Here is a 20,004-nt window from a genome sequence, read left to right as displayed (position 1 = left end):
TTTGCTAAGATTGACGTTAAAGATTTTTTTTCACCTATAAATAATTTAGAAGCTCAATTTATTCCTAGGCTAGGTCTACCATTGAGGACTACATCGACTAGATCGCGACGAAGAGGAGAGACAAATACCTTACTTGTATTGTGACAAAACAGGAAGTTAATTAGTTCACGAAACGAAAATCCGTGCCGAGAAAAATTCTGCCGCCGGGAGCTCTCATTCGGAGTAAGGCAGTTTCACCGCCTGGGAGCTAAATAGTTTAGGGAAATGGGTATCAGTTTCGGAAGAAATACCGCTGTCGAGGAGCTCTCAGTCAGAATAAGGTGAAATCACCGCCAGGGCTTATCCGAGTAGATCGCGACAAAGCTGGTAACTAAATGGCACTAAATATAGTTTTTAGGTAAATGGCTCATGGAATCAGGAGCTAAATGGATCGCTGAGACGAAAGACTTCTTCATGTGCAGGTTATAGGCACCCACAAGGTGGATAGTGGAGCAGTTCAGCTTAATGTTGGTACAGTTAACCGAGCAGTTGATCGGCCGAAAGCCGGTAGTTATTGGCGGTGTTTTCAAAGCATGGGCTGCGAAGCGTTATATGTACGAATGTGCAATGAAGCTTCCGTTAGCAGATTTCGGAAATAAGAAGAGAGGGAGCCTATCATCGACGACACACTCTGTAGTCCTTCACTGACGGCGAGCATGGACTGGAGAGTGTGAAAGAAGTATACCCATAGCAATCACCAGGCGATTCGCTACCACATCAGCCAAGAAACGCTGCTGCAGCACGAAGAAGGAAGACCGGCGAACGAAAGTGGAAGATCTCTTCGTTGAGGCACTTCGGCCGGACAGCGAGACCGAGAACGTGGATGCGGCTGATCTAACAAGGAGTGTGACGACTTGTAACGCCACAATGCCGAAAACTAGACGGCGTCCAGCTCCGGGTCCGGATGGAATACCAAACGATGCGCTGAAAGTTGTGATCCTGGTATATCCGGAAATGTTCAGTATGGTGCTGCAGAAGTGTTTAAATGATGGCAGCTTCTCCGGAATGTGGAAGGTAAAGAAGCTGGTGATGCTGCTTACGCCAGGGAAGTTACCGAGCGATCTCGCCTCGTATAGGCCTATATGTCTGCTGGATATGCTCAGAAAACTTGAAAAAAACTAATCGATGGCCGGTTGAGCTTCAACAACCACGTCGACTAAGCCAGCGAAAGGTCGGCGAAGGCAACGAACGGGATAGCGAGGATCATGCCACACGTTGGTGGTCCGAGAAGCAGCACGAGACGCATGCCGACATCGGTATACTCGGCATGGAGAAGGCGTACAGTGGCACCTGGTACCACGGAGTAATGTTACAGCCGACCAACTGGAGGATCAGTGAAAACCTAGCCGCTTCGTGGTGAGAATCGTGGGTAGCCAGCCTGTCACCATTCCGCATGTTAACGGAGCCCCTAGGATCTACCGTCGCTCTGTCATATTGTTCTTGGTGGCCATGAGTTCTGTTCGCCGTCCTGCTGGAAGACATTTATGATTTTGTATAGGACAATGACATCGCGCTGGTCGAGACGGGAAACACTATCGAACGATCTCCATGGAACTTTAAAATCGCGGTTGTTGTTATGGTCGAAGTACGGTATCTGTCACTTTCAACATAGCTTTCATTAAAAGCATGATTCTGCATTGCAACAGCCCAAACCATGTTGGGTAGAGGCCGATCCTGTTGAACGAGGTGGTCATTTCCTACCGCAAGGGACTGAAGATGCTGAGAATAATTGGCCGCCGCCACACTTTTGACCGTTCACGGTTGACTGTTAGGGCCGGTACGGTGGCCCTACGAGGAGTAATTCATGTCTACTGCGCCACTGCCATTGACCCGTATTCTGCTCACAACTTACTATAAAGTCGAAGAGCGGTGCCCATAACCTCCATAGGTGCTGTTTTAGTCACCTGTGATTAGTGGTTACAAATAGTTTACAGTTCCGGACTGAATGTACAATACGGCGTCTTCCACACCAACAGTCGCCGGGGATGAGTCTCAGAAAGACGGAACTTCCCCATACGGAGCAAGCACGAGCGGGCGTTCGTATTGTCATCGATTCCAATCGGTTTTTTTTATTGGAGCTGGTAGCCTCTTCGATGAAGGTACGGTAGCTCCGTCGCCTAGATGTACAAAGGTCCGTAGTCTAGGATCGCAATTGTCATATTTCTTGTTCGTCTGTTCGGCATAGCTGGGTTTTCTGCAATTTTTAGCAATTGGCTCTCTTGCTTCAGAGAAGAAAATGTTTTGGGAGGCTTCCTCTTTAATGATGACTGTCTCCTTCATGAATTTGGAGCATTTTTTGGTTCTAATTGGGTGCGTATGTACTTCGGGAGGCTGGTGCATGGATCGACTTTGTATGATTGGTGGTCCAGACTGTAATTCAGGCAAGCTAGAACCGAGCGCTAGTGCGTAACAGACCGAGATAACTGCATTCGGAGAGGAATGAACCGTGGGAAGATGTAACACCTAAGGGTAATAGTCCACTAGCCCAGCCCACTACGATTCTTTGATCGCTCAGCTCGTTTAGAAGTTCGTATTGCCTATATCTTTGATGTCCATACCGTAGATCACACTCCAGCAGGGCATATCTGAAACGAGCTGCAGAGAAAGTGGCGAAAAGATCAACAAAGTAGCGTCATTGGCTAGAACGCCGCCGTGAAACCACAAATCGGGTTTCGGGAGAATTCTCCAACGGTGTAGACTAGGTCCATCGCCGGGGACCAGTTGAGTAGTAAACGACGTAGCGCCGGGTTCAGGTCGTCGGGCCAGTGAACCGGATGTTAGGGTTCACCTGAATCGCCGGACCGATATCGACATTCTACTGGGTAACTTGAGAGTAGGCTAGATCCACCGCCGGGAATTAGACCACGTAGACTGCGTCGAATAGCTAGCAGTGGGTCGTTGGGACGCCAGTGAACCGGAAGCTACGCTATAGCCAGAATTTGTTGAAAAAACCTTGGCAGCTACTGGCTGACCCGATAAGTAGGCTAGGTTCACTGTCGGGGACTAGATCGGGTCGAAGCGGGGAGGCAAATGGCTAAGGAAAATAAGCAACGGGATCGAGATAAATCTACAGCCAAAGAATTCACAGTAGGGTGGATTGTAATTGGCTGGGAGCTAATTGGGGTTACTCCGCCAGTGAACTCTCAGTTTGAGTAGGGCAAGTTCACCGCCGCTGATTATCCGAATAGATAATAGTGCGTGCTAAATGACTCACTGAAACAGGAGCCAAATAGCCTATGAAATCAGCAGCTAAACGGCTCTCTGAGAGAAGAGCTAAATGGCGACGTAATAGATAGAGACGAGAAGCAAGAGAAGCACTTAGTGGGCTAAGGGTCGAGTCAATTCTTGGATCAAGTTAGGCTCCGAGATTGCTTGGGAAAACTTGTGAGTAAAGGAAAGAGGTATGACGAAAGCACAACGAGATGCCGCCCTCCCTCTATGAAGTAATACCTTGATGTAGTTCCGTGGGGAAGAAGGGCGCAAAAACAGTGGGAGTGTTTAGTGGTTTGACACGAAAGTGAGTCATGAGTCCCACACAGAGCCAATACACTACAGACCAGGCTTTTGAAGCTTTTCAAATTTTGCTTCAACCGTTCATAAGTTCGTTCATACGCAGTAGTGTTGTGTGCTTTTGTAGAGGTCATCCGTAAGACGTGACAGGTACGTCTGCTCTCTTTCGTGGTCGAAACTTTTTTGTCGGATCGCTTCCTGTACCGATTACAGAATTGTGAACGGGATGTGGTCAGGCGGACTCAAACTCACCATCCAAGCAGGGACTGCTTGTCGATATCACCTGAGTTGAAGTACCCATTCATCTCAAAAAATGGTTCGCAGTAAACTACAGGTTCGGAGCTGTGAAGAACTAGCAAATTTTATTTTGACGCTGTTTCACATATCAATAGAAATTCCAGGGAAATTGGTCCATAGTTCTTTGCATCGATTTGTTATGAAACTTGTAAGTATGAATTTGCCAATACTTGGGTTCCAATTATTGCCTGCCCGGTAGACCCTTATTGTGATAGGGTGGCCAATCGTATTTTCGTAATCACAATAAACAAAACTAAATATAGCACAAAACACCAAATTTACCGACTTTTTACTCACCACAAGACACCATTTTACTGCTGCCGCAGTTGGATAGCACAACTCCTCCTGCTGCTGTTGACGGAACAGTGGGTGGTATCTGCTGGGTCTGACCGACCGGGACAAAAACGACCACCAGCTTCGAAACAAATCGTGTTTTACTCCTATTTAGTTGAAAGTCGCAGCAACGTGCAATTGGTATTAATTAGCACCTCATAAGTTCTAAAAAATAGGTTCTTTGAAATGCTCTTCCCAATTTACATTGAAGTCAAAAAATGACCTTATTTCAAAGTCTTTGCTAATTCATTCCGATGATTTGACTTGTCAAATCCGCATAAATCCACAGTACTAGGAAAATTCACAGAAAAACGTTGCATAACAAGTTCGTATAAACCCATAATTCCATATATCCGTCCCTAATCCAATTGACATTCAAAATGAAAAAGCGTAAATTACAATACAAATATTAAATGTATGGACTCATCACGTCGGCTTGCACCAATCCGCGGTGATTACAAACATCAACATTAGCGCAACGAGCCGGCTGTCACTCGCAGTGATCCGCCGTGTTATTGGCAGTAATCATTTTCACGTGCATCGCGCGTCGTCCATCCCAAACTCCCATTCGCGCCATTAAGCTCGTTAGTCTTTGACACATTAGACAGCCCGCCGCCCGGGGTCCGTGGTTTGATGGCGGCGGGTGGTGTTTTACGAGAGGACACTCACCGATGTTGATGTCGTTGTTTAAGCACACGTACCAGAAACCTGGCGCAGTACGACGACGAATCAACATTATTAATTTTCCTCTTCGCCGAGAATCCCATTAAATTCGATTCGAGCTATTAGCGGGCGGAGGTCCCGAGAATTCCGGGAATGCGCGCTCAGCTGTTGCCTGTCCCACGCGACGCGGCCAACCGTCCGACTATCATCAAGAGCATTGCACAGTGATCTAGATCTATACGGAAGCAGCCCGAGAGTGCCCCTTCATCAACTAATGACAAGCACAACAATGAGGGTCCTCCAGCATCACGTGCTTCACCAGCGCACCAGCACTTGCAGGTTTCAATAATGATTTTCAATTCTCAATTTAGCATCGGCTCTTTTGTTCGTTATGGCACAAATGATGACAACGCGCGCCCCGGCACACTGCACTGGCTGCCAGCAGTCAGCTGAAACCACCGTCATCACCCCGTCCACGACTTCCGTCGGGGGGATATTTGCATCGGAAACCGGCCATCAAGCTCTGCAGATCTTTGCAATCCGGTCGTTCGTCTATCCCCGTGCATTGTTTCGACTTCCGCGACCGTTTTGTGCTCAAATCTCATCAACGGAAAACACGAACTGTTCTCGTATTTCAGTCCACCGTCATTGGCGCGGGAGAAGGGGTGGGGGAGCTCTTTTCAGATCCACACAAACTCACACACACACACACACTGAACTGACTTACACAGAAACATGGCGGCAACGGCCACCGTCGAATGTTCCAATTAAATTCAATTATCTGACTGCGCCAGAGTTGGTTCGATTGGGAAATCGGTGGCGAACCAGGTGGAAGCGACGAAACATGGGCCGGAACGGGGAAGGGGTCGGTTTTACCAGTTTTGTCCTACCCTACCGGTCCAATCCTCCGCGGGAAGGTGGGATAATGGTTAACCAAAATGTTATTGTTTTAGATGGATGCTTTCGGTGTCGTCGTTGCTTTCAGTGCTGTATGGTATGGTCTTGTTTGCAGCGTTGGGGCTTTGGTGGCCGGATGCACAGAACAAACGTGGCTTGAATTATGGGGACACGAAGCGAATTTCTCTCGCATGCTGGCTGACTTGAAATTCGGTTTTCGCGTTGATACTTTAATAATGGGGAAGTTTTAGGAGCCAAATTGAAATCAACATGAAATTTTCTTTGTTTTAATTTTACGTTGTGTTTCGCGTCATTTTTGTGGGTACTATTCGAGAGACCAAAGACAATTGTATCATCTCTACTTGAGGCTAGAAGTTTAGCAGTGACAGCTACACATGGTCTGAGAACCAACACAGCTGGCCATGATAATTTTTAACCGCGACTACATATGTATTAAACAGTCAGTAGTCTTTCAGCACTTGTTGATCATGAAGTCCGAATCTGTGAAACTCTAGCTTGAGCTTGTGCGACCACCCCTGGCTGCTACTCCGTTATCGATCGGGACTAGCTGAAGTTGCACAGGGAATCAGTAGATAATTATGCTTGGGAGTAGCGAAACATCTTTCAATGTGCAACTCCTGGTAATCCTGAAGTGTTTTTGATCAATACCGGCGCCGGCCAGGCCCGAACGTAGATCGCGGAAGCAAAGGGAAGGAATGTTAGTCCGATACTTGCTTTTGCTAGAGGCCGTATATACAACTGCGCACTCCACAAGTATCACGGGAGGAGGATATTTTTTGTTAGTAAGAGTATAGAAGTTGGATATACTTCTTCTTAATCGACGCCAGAGAGGTGATTCCACTACCTGGACTAGATATCGATCCATCAATTTCATGGACCGGGGACCAACGGCTTTACTTCCCTTCCGAAGGAAGACGTGACCACAGATTTTTTCACCTCAGAAAAATCTCAACGACCTCGGCTGGAATTGAACCCAGACCAACTGGAATGAGTGGCGGTCACGCTTACCACTCAACCACCGGCGCCGTCAAAGTCCCGAATCTGTGAAACTCTATGCAATTTTCAGTTGTCAGACGTTTTGATTCATTGACAAGTATGAAACACTTTAGCAATAGTTCCAACAGAAGAAAGTTACTAATACTATGTCAATAAATTCCGTAACGCTCTTAGTACAGAGGAGAAAAGGCATCTAAAACATAAAGCCATTCTCTTTAAAAATGTTCAGCCATATCACTCTTTTGAAGCGAATCCAGACTAAACCCCTTCCACTTGCTCAATCTGTGGTACTTAATAATTGACTTTTAACAATAGCCCCAAACTTACGCTATTCTATCAATTTTATAAACAAATTTAACAGCAGGACGATTCCCAATTTCATTCTGTTTTATTGTCGTGTTTTGAGTAGAAAGCTTACCATCGAGTCACAGGAATTCTCTAGCAGTTCTCACCTGTAAATAGAGAAAAATATGCTCATTAGCAATAGCAAGTTTTAGAATGTATTTACGAAAATTTATTTCAATTCGACTAATGATGTCGATCGTGAACCGACAAATGGGCCTATATAACAAATGTACACAAACGGAGATTTGAGTAATATCTTAAAGAGGAGTAAAAATACTTCATAATAAATATAAAAACTCATTTATAAATGTTTCACACTTCATGAAAATCAATAAAAAACAAAACGGCGGATCCGACTTTCAACTGTAAATAAGCTGCCAGGCGGATTATGCCACTGCATTTCTAAGGTAGTGTGTACGGGCGAAATTGACAGCATCATTGTTTACACAGCCCGTAAACAGAGTCGCCCTAAACAAAAACCAACTGCTTGATACGCCCGGGGGGAATAACAAATTTTCCCCTTCGGCGAGCTCGGCGAAACCCACATTTGGTTTCTGTTTTCTGGCGACACTGCAGGGCGAAATTGTGAGTGGTCAAAATAAGAGGGCGTCTCAAAAATGGCCTAATCAACATTTCATGTCAATACTCGGCGAAATATATTTTATCAACGAAAACGTTATTATATAAAATATTTTAGTAATGCTTCCGAAAACTAGTATTGTTTTAAAGTGTTTCAATACATTTGAAAGCGTAGTATGCAAACACTGTTAAAACAAGATTTAATTTTTTGAAGCGAATTTTTAAAGCTATTTTTCTCGATTCGATATCATTGCGTCTTTGGCCCTTTGGTCGGTTCATGAGCGAGGTAATGAAACATTGATATTTCTCCTTTTTCGGAAGCTGCTTTTACCATAGTTGATTGTATCAAATATTTTAAAATAACAATGGATAGCTAACATAATGTTGTATACAATATTGTTCAGTGCAACAAATTTACTCATAAAATAGGGTGACAGTATCGAAAGGTAACCAAGAGGTATAAAGCAGAGATGCCAGGTTTGAAGATTTCTTGAGCGTTTTTTCAAAACGTCATATCTGCAATGAGTTACTCTCTGTTTATACTTTCTCTTTCGATTTTTACGGCGTCACTATAACACTTTTCACTTATTTTACAGTACAGATCGAAAGACGGTGGTTTTAGCTAGCATATTATGCAAAGAGCTGAGGGATAAATGTTAAAGTGACCGAAATATTAACAGAAGAGAAAGTAAACAAAGAGAGTAACTCATTGCAGATATGACGTTTTGAAAAAACGCTCAAGATTTGTTTTCATTATGAAGGCATTTAAAATGTTCTGAAGACGTGTTTTTAATTTTGAAGGCAAATTTATCCGGTTATCTGACTGATTCCTGGCAGAATTCTGGTTCAAAATCAATAATCGATTCAGAATTTTGGCCGTTTAAGAGAAATGAAGACATTTTTTTTTATAAAATGTGAAGACATTTGAAAAAGATATCTGGTATCCCTGGTATAAAGTAAATAATTGAGTTCTTGTCGGTCGGTCTCACGAACACTAATGAAGTTTCTTGGCTGAAAACAAACCCATTTGCTTTTTCCGTTTTTGACCATTATTTTCCACCAGTGATGTAGGATTTGCGTCACGTGACGTGTCCGTACACCCAATGAGCAAATTTTCTGGCAAAGACCGCTCTGCAAGATTTCTGTAAGTCTTGGTTTGGCAGCCCTGTCAGATTTCTGCGCGTATCCTGTCGGGTTATGGCGATTTCGCTTGAACCTGAAACTGAGTCAGGTTCTAACCCCAACCGCTGTCAGTTCATACATTTTGACAGCAGTTGGGGTTAGGAACTGACTCAGTTTCGCCTCAAACGAAAACCACATTAGTTGAGCTATGGCGAACTCGGTTTCGCTCGCGTTTTCTGGCAAATTTTGATAGAAACCTAGCAAAACCCTAGCATAACTCGGACATAAACTGTTCAAAGATCCTGGAAATTCCTACCTGGTAGAATTTAGCACGAATCGAGCAAAACATCTGACAAAGATGTGGCAGGAAGTGTGCAGAGATCTTGGCAGTACATTTCTGGCTCGATTCTGGATAAAAGTGAGCAGCATCGGTTGGTTTAACCGAGGGTCTGCCCTAAAGGGAAGAAGAGCGTGTCCGGAGAAGAATAAGAAGAGTGGCAGATTTGACAAGCGCAAAACAGATTCAAGATAATCTGCATAAGGTGCATGCATGTGTGTACAATAATATCATTCGTGGCAAATACCTTGAGAACCTCAAAAAAAGCTGAAAGCACTAGTTTCTATATTCAAAACATTGTATTAATTAATTTCGATTTTAATAACTTCTTTTTTCTGGAAGTAAAGCAGTATTTACGCAACATAGATGTTGCCAATTGTAAAACCAAAACTCTCGCTTTACGTATGCCTATACCTTATTTGGTGTCATCTTGGGTTTTCACGTCATTTGCAGTTTGACAAGACCAAAATTTGACAAGATCATAATTTGATGTTGGAACGGTCTATTGGCGATTCTACGTTGAAACCGCTCACAGATAGCGCTGGAAGCAAAGTGTTGCTGATTTGATTCTGTTCTGTTATAGTGCATATATTTTCTGTAAACATTGGTAAAAAAATAACTTTTAAACACCAAATCATCGATCAATTTGTTGATAATTGTTTATGAAAATGATGGAAAACCATCATTTTATAAGATGATGAGTAAACATCTTGCGAAAAGGTTGTAAAACATAGTGGTTTCTAATATTATTCGCAGAGCTATATGTGTGCTGTTCCAAAATGTAATTTGTTGAGCATCGTAGCCGCCGCAACATAATTTCCAGTTTCTCCTAAGTTAAGCTAAACCTTCATGAGATAGTGTAAATGGGGTTAATAGGAAAGTGTCAGCTTTGTATCATACACAGCCGATCCTTCTCTCTGATAGTCTTCACTGAATCTCCTACGTAGTCCAAAATATGAAGGAGTTTGACATTGGTACTGATTGGGTCTCGGTTTCAAGTTAGAACTTTATTTATGGAACGATTTTTGATAACCACAATAAAACCCCGAATACATTTCGAAGAAATGTATGAGCCAAATAGTTGCAAATGGCTGTAATTTCAGAATAATTGCAAATAAAACTAAATTTCTTACTCGTTACATTCATATTTTGGCAGTGGTAAGCTTTTTCCGAGTTTTTGTTGTAAGCTACGACTCACTTGCGGGTGAAAGCAGCAAACTGTATCACTTTACCAGTTCATGAGCTGAATCATAGGTGTCGCATGACTAATTTTGGCTTTGCCGCAAATCGCCAATCCCTGAGAGTCATCATAGGAAGGGCAATCCCTCGGGTTTAACCGCTTCTGTCAGAAACGGTTGTTGCATTTGAGCTAGGATAGGATCCGCCAGCTCTGTCTACTGTTTTTGAACCAATTCTGAACCAGCTCGTGATTGGGCGAAAGTGACATTGGCAAACGTTCGGCTTGGAAACTAAAAGTACTAAAGGGCTGCTTGGAAGTGTTGTCGTATTGTGATATAAAACGTAAAACAACGTTTGTTTACCGTTTTGTTTTTTTTTGGTTTTCTTGAGATTCCGCTTTCTTTCCATAACGTCCGTCTGTAATTATGAAGTGAAAGGCATTTTCTGGCAGACGAATTCAAACATATTATCTCTCTTTTCGAAGTCTAACCGAGTAACTGACTATTTAGCCTAAGTATGAAAATTATTTCAACTTCATGTAAAAATTGTCTTTGTTCCAGCGCCGAGTAAATTGGGAGTATTGTCTATCGCGAGATAATATACACGGTTAAATAAAACAACCTGCAGAAAAGTTCTTTTAACTTACTTTTGAGTTGTGCGTCGCTTTCGCACTTATTAGTGTTGTCAAAAACAAAACGAGAGGTTCGACTCAGTCGAGATCTTCCGTGGGGGAAGTTACTTTTGAGTTGTTTGGGGTGAACTCAAAATTAGGTAAATTCAACTTAAATTTGAGTATAAAAAACCTATCAATGAGTTGTAATTTTTGCCGTGGTTAAATGGAAACTACCTTCAACACGGTTTACCTAATTTTAAGTTCCCCCACGATACCACGAGATTGAGTCAAAGGAACTCAATTTTAGGTAGTTTTTTGTTTCCGTGTAGCATTTCGTCGAGTTGTTGCTATATGGGATACACACGAGTGCGGTCGAAACAAAAACAAACGTCAAAATGTTTTCTCACTCGCACTGATGCAAACTAGATGGGCGCGTAATTCAACGCACGGCCCTGTGGCGCATGGCTGAAAAGTCGCAATGTGGATTTAAGAAAAGATTCGCAATACTTTGGGGCAAATCGTGAGAGTTATCCTGGAAATCGCTTGTTCTTCTTTTAGTATTATCGATACAGTTGAATTTTACAGTTTTTAACTGCATCAATCATCGGTGGAAATAGGAGCGTGTTATTTTCTACTGCTGTTTTCTCCGAAAAAATCACATGAAGTACTGGAACAAACCTAAACACCTATACAAACTAAACAAAAATTAAGCCTTGCAAAAAAGTAGTTTTAGAATATTTAAACCAAATGCGAACAGAGAAGATTGATCTTGTGAATGAGGTTGCTCGACTCAGAAAGCAACTTACAAAAATTAAGAGCATGGAAATATTTTTCGTAATGGCCAACAACAAAATCAATGATTTAGTCTTTATATCCGCATTTAAATGATCATTACGGGTCTTCCATCGGAATACAGCAAAGCAAAATAATATATATTTAATATATATTATTTTGCTTTGCTGTATTCCGATGGAAGACCCGTAATGATCATTTAAATGCGGATATAAAGACTAAATTATTGATTTTTCCCGGAGCGTGAAATTGATACATAATATAGAATATTTTAACCAGAACAATTTAAGTTTTGGACACGACTGTAACAAAACAAATATTTTGGCAACATTGGTCGAGTGGGGGTATGTCGTTTTCAGCAGGGATTAGCAAAATATAAGAAGAAGCCAGCTGGCGGATCCTATCCTAGCATTTGAGCGAATTCGTTGCCAGAATTTTCGCACAAATCGCGCAAAATGCTCGCAGAAACTCTGTCGCCATCAATTTCGCTTTGCTAACTTTCTGCTTGCCACGCTGGCCGGGCATAAGCCGTAGAAAAGTCTACACGCTTATCCTCAGCTACTCATTGCAACTAAAATGCTTTTACTCAAAAATGAGTAAAATTTGTTTAATAGTTCAATATGATGTCTGATCGAAGTAGGTCATCTCCATCCGACATCGCTACATCATTTCGACTACTCTCACCTAATTTTACTCATTTTTGACAAGGTACGGTTTTTGTCAGAATCGCGTCAAATCTACTCATTTGTGAGAAAACCGTATCTTGCCAAAAATGAGTAAAAGTTGGTGAGGCTATTCGGAATGATGTAATACCGATGTCGGATGTATAGACCTACTTCGATCAGACATCATATTGAACTATCAAACAAATTTTACTCATTTTTGAGTAAAAGCGTTTTAATTGCAACCCAGTTAAACTCATTCCGGAACCGGTTCGGTTTTTTGAATGGAGTCATTATGGATTCCAAATCAAATGCAACTACCGATTCCGACTCAGAATCGGTTGTTGCATTTGATTTGGAATCCATACTGACTCCATTCAGGATTCCGAATCAAATTCCGAATGGTTTGACCGGGAATGAGTAGCTGAGGATAAGCGTGTATGTACTACTGACAGATGAGTCATCTGCCTTTCAACCTGCACAAAAATAGAGTTCTACGTATATTTTTATATTTTACACACACTACTTCCCAGTTAAGCTCAGCCGGAAATGAACCGGAATTCTGGCTAGTTCCAGTTCGCATTCCGGCCCCAGTGACACAACCGATTCTTGTTAGAATCGGTTGTGCCACTGGAGCCCGTGGACGAACTGGAACCAGCTAGAATTCCAGTTCATTTCCGACTGAACTTTACTGGGTTGAGGGTTTGTTTTCCTCCAGCTGTCATATGCAAGGCCGTAGCGTTCGGTTGACCAGGTTGGCATCCGCCAAGGGCGCCAAGCTTACCCTCTAAGAACGGTTGGTTTCAAAATCGTCCCATGAAGGACGTTCGTTGAACCAATTTGGACAACGTCCAAATAACCGTTCAACGAACGTCCATCGTTGGACCCGTGTTGAACGATTTTGAAACAATTTTTTGGACGTCTCAGTGGGTAGGGGGTGCTGAAATCGCGATCTGTTTTATAAAATAAGTGGGAATAAATCATAAAATAAGTCATGATAGGAGTGCCATTTCCAGCTGAAGAAGCGCACAACTGTGATCCCACCCAAGGCGCGAAAAGATTACGCTACGCTGAAATCTTCTCGATACCAGGAAGAGTTTTGCAGTATCACACAGTTGCCAGTGATCAATGAGTGTTGGAGTTCCTAGAAGCGTTGGAAATCCCTTGTTTTATCTCCAGTTACTAAGATTGAGTCCGATCTTCCTCGTGCTGGTTTATTTGACGGCCTCTCAAGAGAAAAATTTAAACCTTTATAAGAAATCTCACCTGCCTATAGTTTTCGGAGCAGTAAAAGATACCTCCCCATGGAGATAATCAGAGCCACACTCCGGAGTCAATTGAGTAAAATGATTTCTGGTCGTGAGTAGCGTAGCTCTTTTTAGTATTTCTGTCAAAGAGAATACTAAGAGCATTTTGTGAGGGGATGCTTCACATTCATCGGACGCTTTTTGCACGTGGGCTATGGTTATGTGGACTCTCCTGTCGAAGATTACCTGACACGAATTTTGAGAGGACACATCATTTTATTACGTCCAGTGCGATTGCCATTCAAAAACTTTGCTCTCCGAAGTAAGGGATCCTTGAAACAACCAACCCAGTGCTTCGGTAGATCCACGCATAACAAACTCGAATCGTTAACTACACTGTCGATTTCAACTTTGTGAGCAGGCATGTAGGCGTGGTAGTCCATCATAAAAGACAGAATATCACATTTCTGAGTTTATCTGGAAAAAATGTCTTATAGCCACGTGAAATATCGAGATGTGGAGTAAACTTCCAAAAATTCATTTCGGAGACATGATTTCTTTTAAATTGAGATTTGACCTGAGTTTGAAAATGCAGCTTTTTACTTTTTGTGTGTCTTAGATGTGCATGAAACGTCAAATCTGGTGATAAATCGAAAAAAAATCTATTGTAATTCTTTCGAAAATCAGAGGAGAAGACCAATACAAAAATCAAGAGATGATACAAGACCCGACGTTTCATACATTTCTAAGACATTTTGCATTAAAAAGAAATCAAAAGCTACCTTTCCAAAGTGAAAATTTTCGCACTTTGACCGCTAAGCTTTATCATGTCTGATTGAGCTGAAATTCTGCATATAGACTTTTTTCGAGGCGTCTGGTTATAAAATTCGATTATTATTTTTTCCCATACGTGCCATTGGCACCCTAATACAGTCTCCTGAATAGATGCTTTCATAAAATGCGTTCACGAAGGAATCTTGTAGAAATCGGGTCTTTCGTTATTTTTACAAATTTCCAATCACCGGAAATAAATTGTTGCTAAAGGGTTAAACCGCTGAGGCGGGTCGAATTCCTTAAAAAAATCGTCAGCTCAGTAAACCCTATAACCGTCATACAGTCTTCCGGAACAATCCTCCGTCCGTCATCTTTAAATATCTGGGGTCTACTGATTTCCCAAAGTCTCCCGAAAAAATACGCCTTCCGTCGCCTTCAAACACCTAACTTCGAATGATATTAGACATAAAATTTGCAGTGAACTAGACAAATGACGCATAGGGCGCAAAACTGAATCTCCGCCAAAGGCGCCAAAAGACCACGCTACGGCTCTGGTCAAATGCAATACTGTCAGTTAATTTAACCATTTGAAATAGCTTGCCTAACGTATTTATAATACTGCTGTAATTCTCTATGTCACTGTAAAGCTAATTCCGGAGCCGCACAATCCCGGTTGCTCAGATTCCATCCTGAAAATGTTTCGATCGAAAAACTATTTTCGATTTGTTTCCCTCCATCTATCAGAACGTTATGACAGGTGGAGGAAAACTAAAAACTCCACTCTGAGTCCACTGATACTGCTACAAATTGGAAAGTACTCTATTCAACGCTGTTTAATCTCGTTTTTCGCTTTGTAAAAAGATTCTGATTTCCGGAGAAAAAGCTCCGTTTCTGACGTTACTCTCAAAAAAGTCATCACATTCAGGTTCGTTTAGACTAAAATTTAAGGCTAAATTTTACGTTTTTTATGTCTACGGTATATATTAAGTGAACATTCACGCCTTTTTTGAAAAGGGCCAATAGACAAAATTTGGAATTTTCGTTTAATTTCATATTCAGGATGTCTATTCGAAACGTTACCACCTGTAAAAATCCAAATGCCATAAAAAATCATTGAAAAACATATCGCTATATTAAGTAAACGGCCAATGTTAGTTTGGTGTGCGATAATACATTGGCCGTTTACTTGAGGAAATGGCCAATAAATGTTTTTATTTTGTTTTGGTTTTTTAGCCCCTTACTTTTTTCGTTTGAAAATGACTTAAACACAATCAAACATCATTTCTAATAATCGAGTACTTTATTATAGTTCTATAGTACAGAAAAAGCATTTTTCTTTGCATTCTATTTTGAAAAATCTCAAATCATCAAAGAAATATAGGGTTACCAACCATCCTTATTTTAAAGGACATGTCCTTATTTTCGTAGTTTTTGGAAAGCGTCCTTATTTTAATTCAAATGTCCTTATTTTTAGTCTCAAACCTTCGCATATACAGGATGGCTCAACATGATGTTTTTTAACAGGGCTGTCATGTTATTGTAGTTTAGTATTGTTTGCCACCAAAGTATGCTCGCCATTTTCAAATTATTCAACTATATTTCGAAAATCAGCGATCTGTGAAAAATGTGTTTCGTGCACTCCGACCATAACATGGTCGACATAATCGGCCAACTGACTCCACTATTCGCCATACAATCAAAGAGTAAAAGCTGCAGTTCTCGTTATTGGATGATTAGCAAACAAATCGACCACATCCAGCACGCATTGAAAAAAACATAGCGGCGGTGACATTCCCAAGCATTAGAAACCAACATTACTCGACTGATTAGCCAGATATGTACCACTTGAAATACTCGAATCCATCACCAAAAATTGGACCAGTCGAATGGATTACCTCAAGCGGTCAAAATTTAAAAAAATTGTTTTCAAACAATAAATGTTCTTTCCATTGACAAATAAACATTTCGCGTTTTACTCCATTTACAGCAATTTTTGCTAGATCAAAAAACATCATGATGAATTACCCTGTATTAAATTATTTAGATCAACTTTATTCCAAGAGAATCAATTTCAATTGTCAATTTCAAATACTTCCAGCCGATTGTTTTTGTTAATGAATAATCTCTGCGACTCATTCCAACCAAAGGTTCATTTACTCAGAAGTAATCAAAATTTGTTGGATAGCTCGATATGAGGTTTGGCCAAAGTGGTTATCTTCGTTCAATATTGGCACTACACCGTTCCGATTTGTCTCGATCGAGATTCAACGTCTCAGTTCAACTGCTGGAAAATAAGCCAGAATCCCGACATTTTCAGAATACTGGCTCAAGTGACAAATGATTCAGGCTCCAATTCCGAATAGATTTGTCAGGGATGTCCTTAATTTGCTCTCAGTCCATTTGGTAACCCTAAAGAAATATGCAAAATATAAAAACGACAACGCATTCAACTAACCAGCAAATTGAATTAACGCTTAAAACACATTGAGTATGTCCATAACTCTTCTTGGACGTAAAAATATGTTTAGGAAATGGCCAATAAATAATTTGACGTTTCAGCAAAGGGCCAAAAGTAAACGGCCAAAAAGCCACACGATTGAAGTAAAAGGCCAATAAACTTTTTGATCAAAATCTATCGAGTTTAATATCCAGTAAGCAATGTATGCTTGGCAAATACATAACAAAAAACAATACAACGTGTAAATTGTTTCAATATCTTGATTGATAATGGAATTGGGAAAAATCAGTAGAACTAGAACTTTTCTCAAATATGTTTGTCTAATTTAATAATACTTTAATCAAATGCGCGTGAAATTATGCTATGAAAATTTTAAATGTGTTCAGAATACTTTCAAAAAAATTAAAAACATACATAATAGCCAACATCCAAAAACATTTGAAGTTTGGCAAAGGGCCAAAAATAAACGGCCAGTGTGCTATACAGTAAAAGTAAAGGGCCAATAATCTTTTTGAGCAAAAATTCGCTCAAATCAAGTAAAATCTCCAGAAATTATTGCATGTTATCAAAATACAGATCAAACTACAACGAATGTGTGCACTGTTTTGATAAAGTTCGCCTTCGTTTTCAAATAACAGATTGAAATATTTTAGCATATCTTCTGTAATCAGTGGAACCGACACGTATGATTACCCTCTAAGAACGGTTGGTTTCAAAATCGTCCAATGAAGGACGTTCGTTGGACCAATTTGGATAACGTCAAAATAACCGTTCAACAAACGTCCATCGTTGGACCCGTGTTGAACGATTTTGAGACAATTTTTTAGACGTCTCAGTGGGTAACGTGACTCTAGCAAACGTCAAATAATCTACACTGAGAAACAAAAACATGCATAGTTAGCATACTTTCTATTCCCGTCTATTTTCTTCTGCTGTGATTTATGCATTTTCATGCATGTACTTCCAGTAAGCATTCAATGAGTGGACTTGTGATGAATTTTTAAAAATCAGCTAAATTAAATGCATTTCTTTCCATCAAAATAGAAATTCGTAATGTATTTTGCGTTGCGTGTAAGACGTCAAAACTCTACAAAAAATCAGCCCTACATTCAACAAAACGTCGAGCAAAGTGACAGGACATTTGCTAAACAAAATTTTCTGCGAGGGAGTGCAAAGTTGATGCAAAAATGGAAATTAAATGCATTTTTTCTAATTTGATGCAAATTTGTTATACATTTCTAGAGTGATTTGCCCCTAGGGACAGACCGAATATGTCCAATGCATAAAATTTACAGCAGAAGAAACGAGAGGCAGATAGAAAAGTATGCTATCGATGCATAAATAAAATTCTGCGTGTACGCGAGTATCAAGTATGAAAAGATCAAATATCAATATGGCGGAAACCAGACCAGGGGCGTAAGTATGTAGTCTGCACTCCAAAAATTTAGTCAGATTGTGGAAGAAAATCAACGATTTTTTAACGCTGGGTGGAATTGAAATTCAAAATTAATTTGTATGTTCTTAGTCAATTCGTGTGTCGTACTATACGCGACAGTCCTGTATTCAGTGAAGTCGTCTCGTATGACCAGACGTCCAAGAAAGTGTCCCGCTTATTCGAATAGGTTTTTTTTCAATCTAGCTTCGAAATATAACAACACAATAAATAAAAAGAATATTTAATAAAAATCACCTTTCCACCGGTGATTAATACGTAGAAATGTGATAAAAAATATGTAGAAATAGCATAATTTTTATTGGGTAATGTATTAAATACATTTTAAATGATAATCCTATAACATTTACGTGAGAAGTAGCATGTAGAATATTTACACAACGTTTTACGCATTTTTTTCAGCGCGGATATTACAGCACCGGAAGAGAAAAATCGGTAGCGATGCAGAAGTCCTCGTAGGAGTGATTCGAAAAGGACTAGCCGGTAATCTACGACGCGGATTAACAATTGTACGCACTGAAATTTTAGGATGGAAATTCAGCTCAATAATTTAATTTCAACTGTTTGATTTTTTTTTGCTGAAAATTAAGTAACTGATTTGTCAAAATGACAACACAGTGACTGAATTTTCAGTAATTGTAATGGATTACTGCAAATTCGGTGATTGTGCTGTCAATTTGACAACTAAAGTGCCAAATTTTCAGTAAAAAGAATCTGTCAAATGGTTGAAATTAAAAGTGTGTAAGTAATCCGTAGAAGGTAACAAAAAGAAGGCGAAGAAAGCGCTTTATTTCGTGCTTGAACCGACGCATACAGTGTCGTATTTGTTTGTATTTGTTAAAATTTTATTCATTTAACATTTAATGTCTGAATGAAATTTCCTAAAACTAGTGTGATTCAATTCGTCTTCTAAATCCAGGTGCGGTGAGGTTAAAATCAAATAATTCGGAGAACTCGTTGAACCTAGAGCACTCTAGTTAGAGTGTGGCCAAGAGGCCATGACGTATCCAAACGAACATGAAATTTGACGTATTTCTATTGTGTATACGTCAAATTCCATGTTCGTTTGGATGCGTCATGGCCTCTTGGCCACACTATAACTAAAGTGCTCTAGTTGAACCACTGAACCATTGCGATGACAGGACTGTTGGTAGCATAGTCAGTTGGTCTCATTTCAGGAATAAGCATGACTCTTTGGCGAAGAGTACGAGATGGCGCATAGAAATTCATTTGTGCTAGTTGGTCAGGTACATCGTATTCATCCAGCAGTATTTTGGCCACAAAGACTGCATGCGATGTCATCCTCCTTTCAGCAAGGGTGTGCAAGCCTACGAAACGACATTCGGCGGCAGGTTTTGCGGATCACTCCATGGCAAGAAACGCAGAGCGTACCTGACAAACCGTCTCCGAACGCCTTCGATCCCATTGATCCAAACAGCATGGTAAGGATTCCAAACGACATTACCAAATTCTAGCATTGAACGCACTAATGAACAGTAAAGAGCTTTAAAACACAAAGGATCACGAAATTCGTTGGATATCTTAAACATGAATCCCAGTTGTCGATTGGCCTTGTCGATTGTGGCAGAGAAGTGACGGTGGTAAGTTAGCTTATAATCCAGTATTACTACAGGTCTTTGATGTAGTCAACACGTTGTAGCTGATTTCCAGAAATATTATAATCAAA

The 20,004-nt window shown here is 40.7% G+C and overlaps 1 protein-coding gene across 1 annotated transcript in view; it reads right to left on the bottom strand.

The window, feature by feature from the left end:
- LOC131681819 (alpha-2Db adrenergic receptor) overlaps positions 1 to 20,004 on the bottom strand; it is a 580,412-nt gene that overhangs the window by 330,792 nt on the left and 229,616 nt on the right. The gene's annotated exons all lie outside the window — the stretch shown is intronic.

Source organism: Topomyia yanbarensis, chromosome 1 (genome assembly GCF_030247195.1).
Source record: "Topomyia yanbarensis strain Yona2022 chromosome 1, ASM3024719v1, whole genome shotgun sequence".
Lineage (NCBI taxonomy): Eukaryota > Metazoa > Arthropoda > Insecta > Diptera > Culicidae > Topomyia > Topomyia yanbarensis.
The sequence above is the reverse complement of the archived record's forward strand: the minus strand, read 5'-3'. Positions and strand labels throughout refer to the sequence as shown.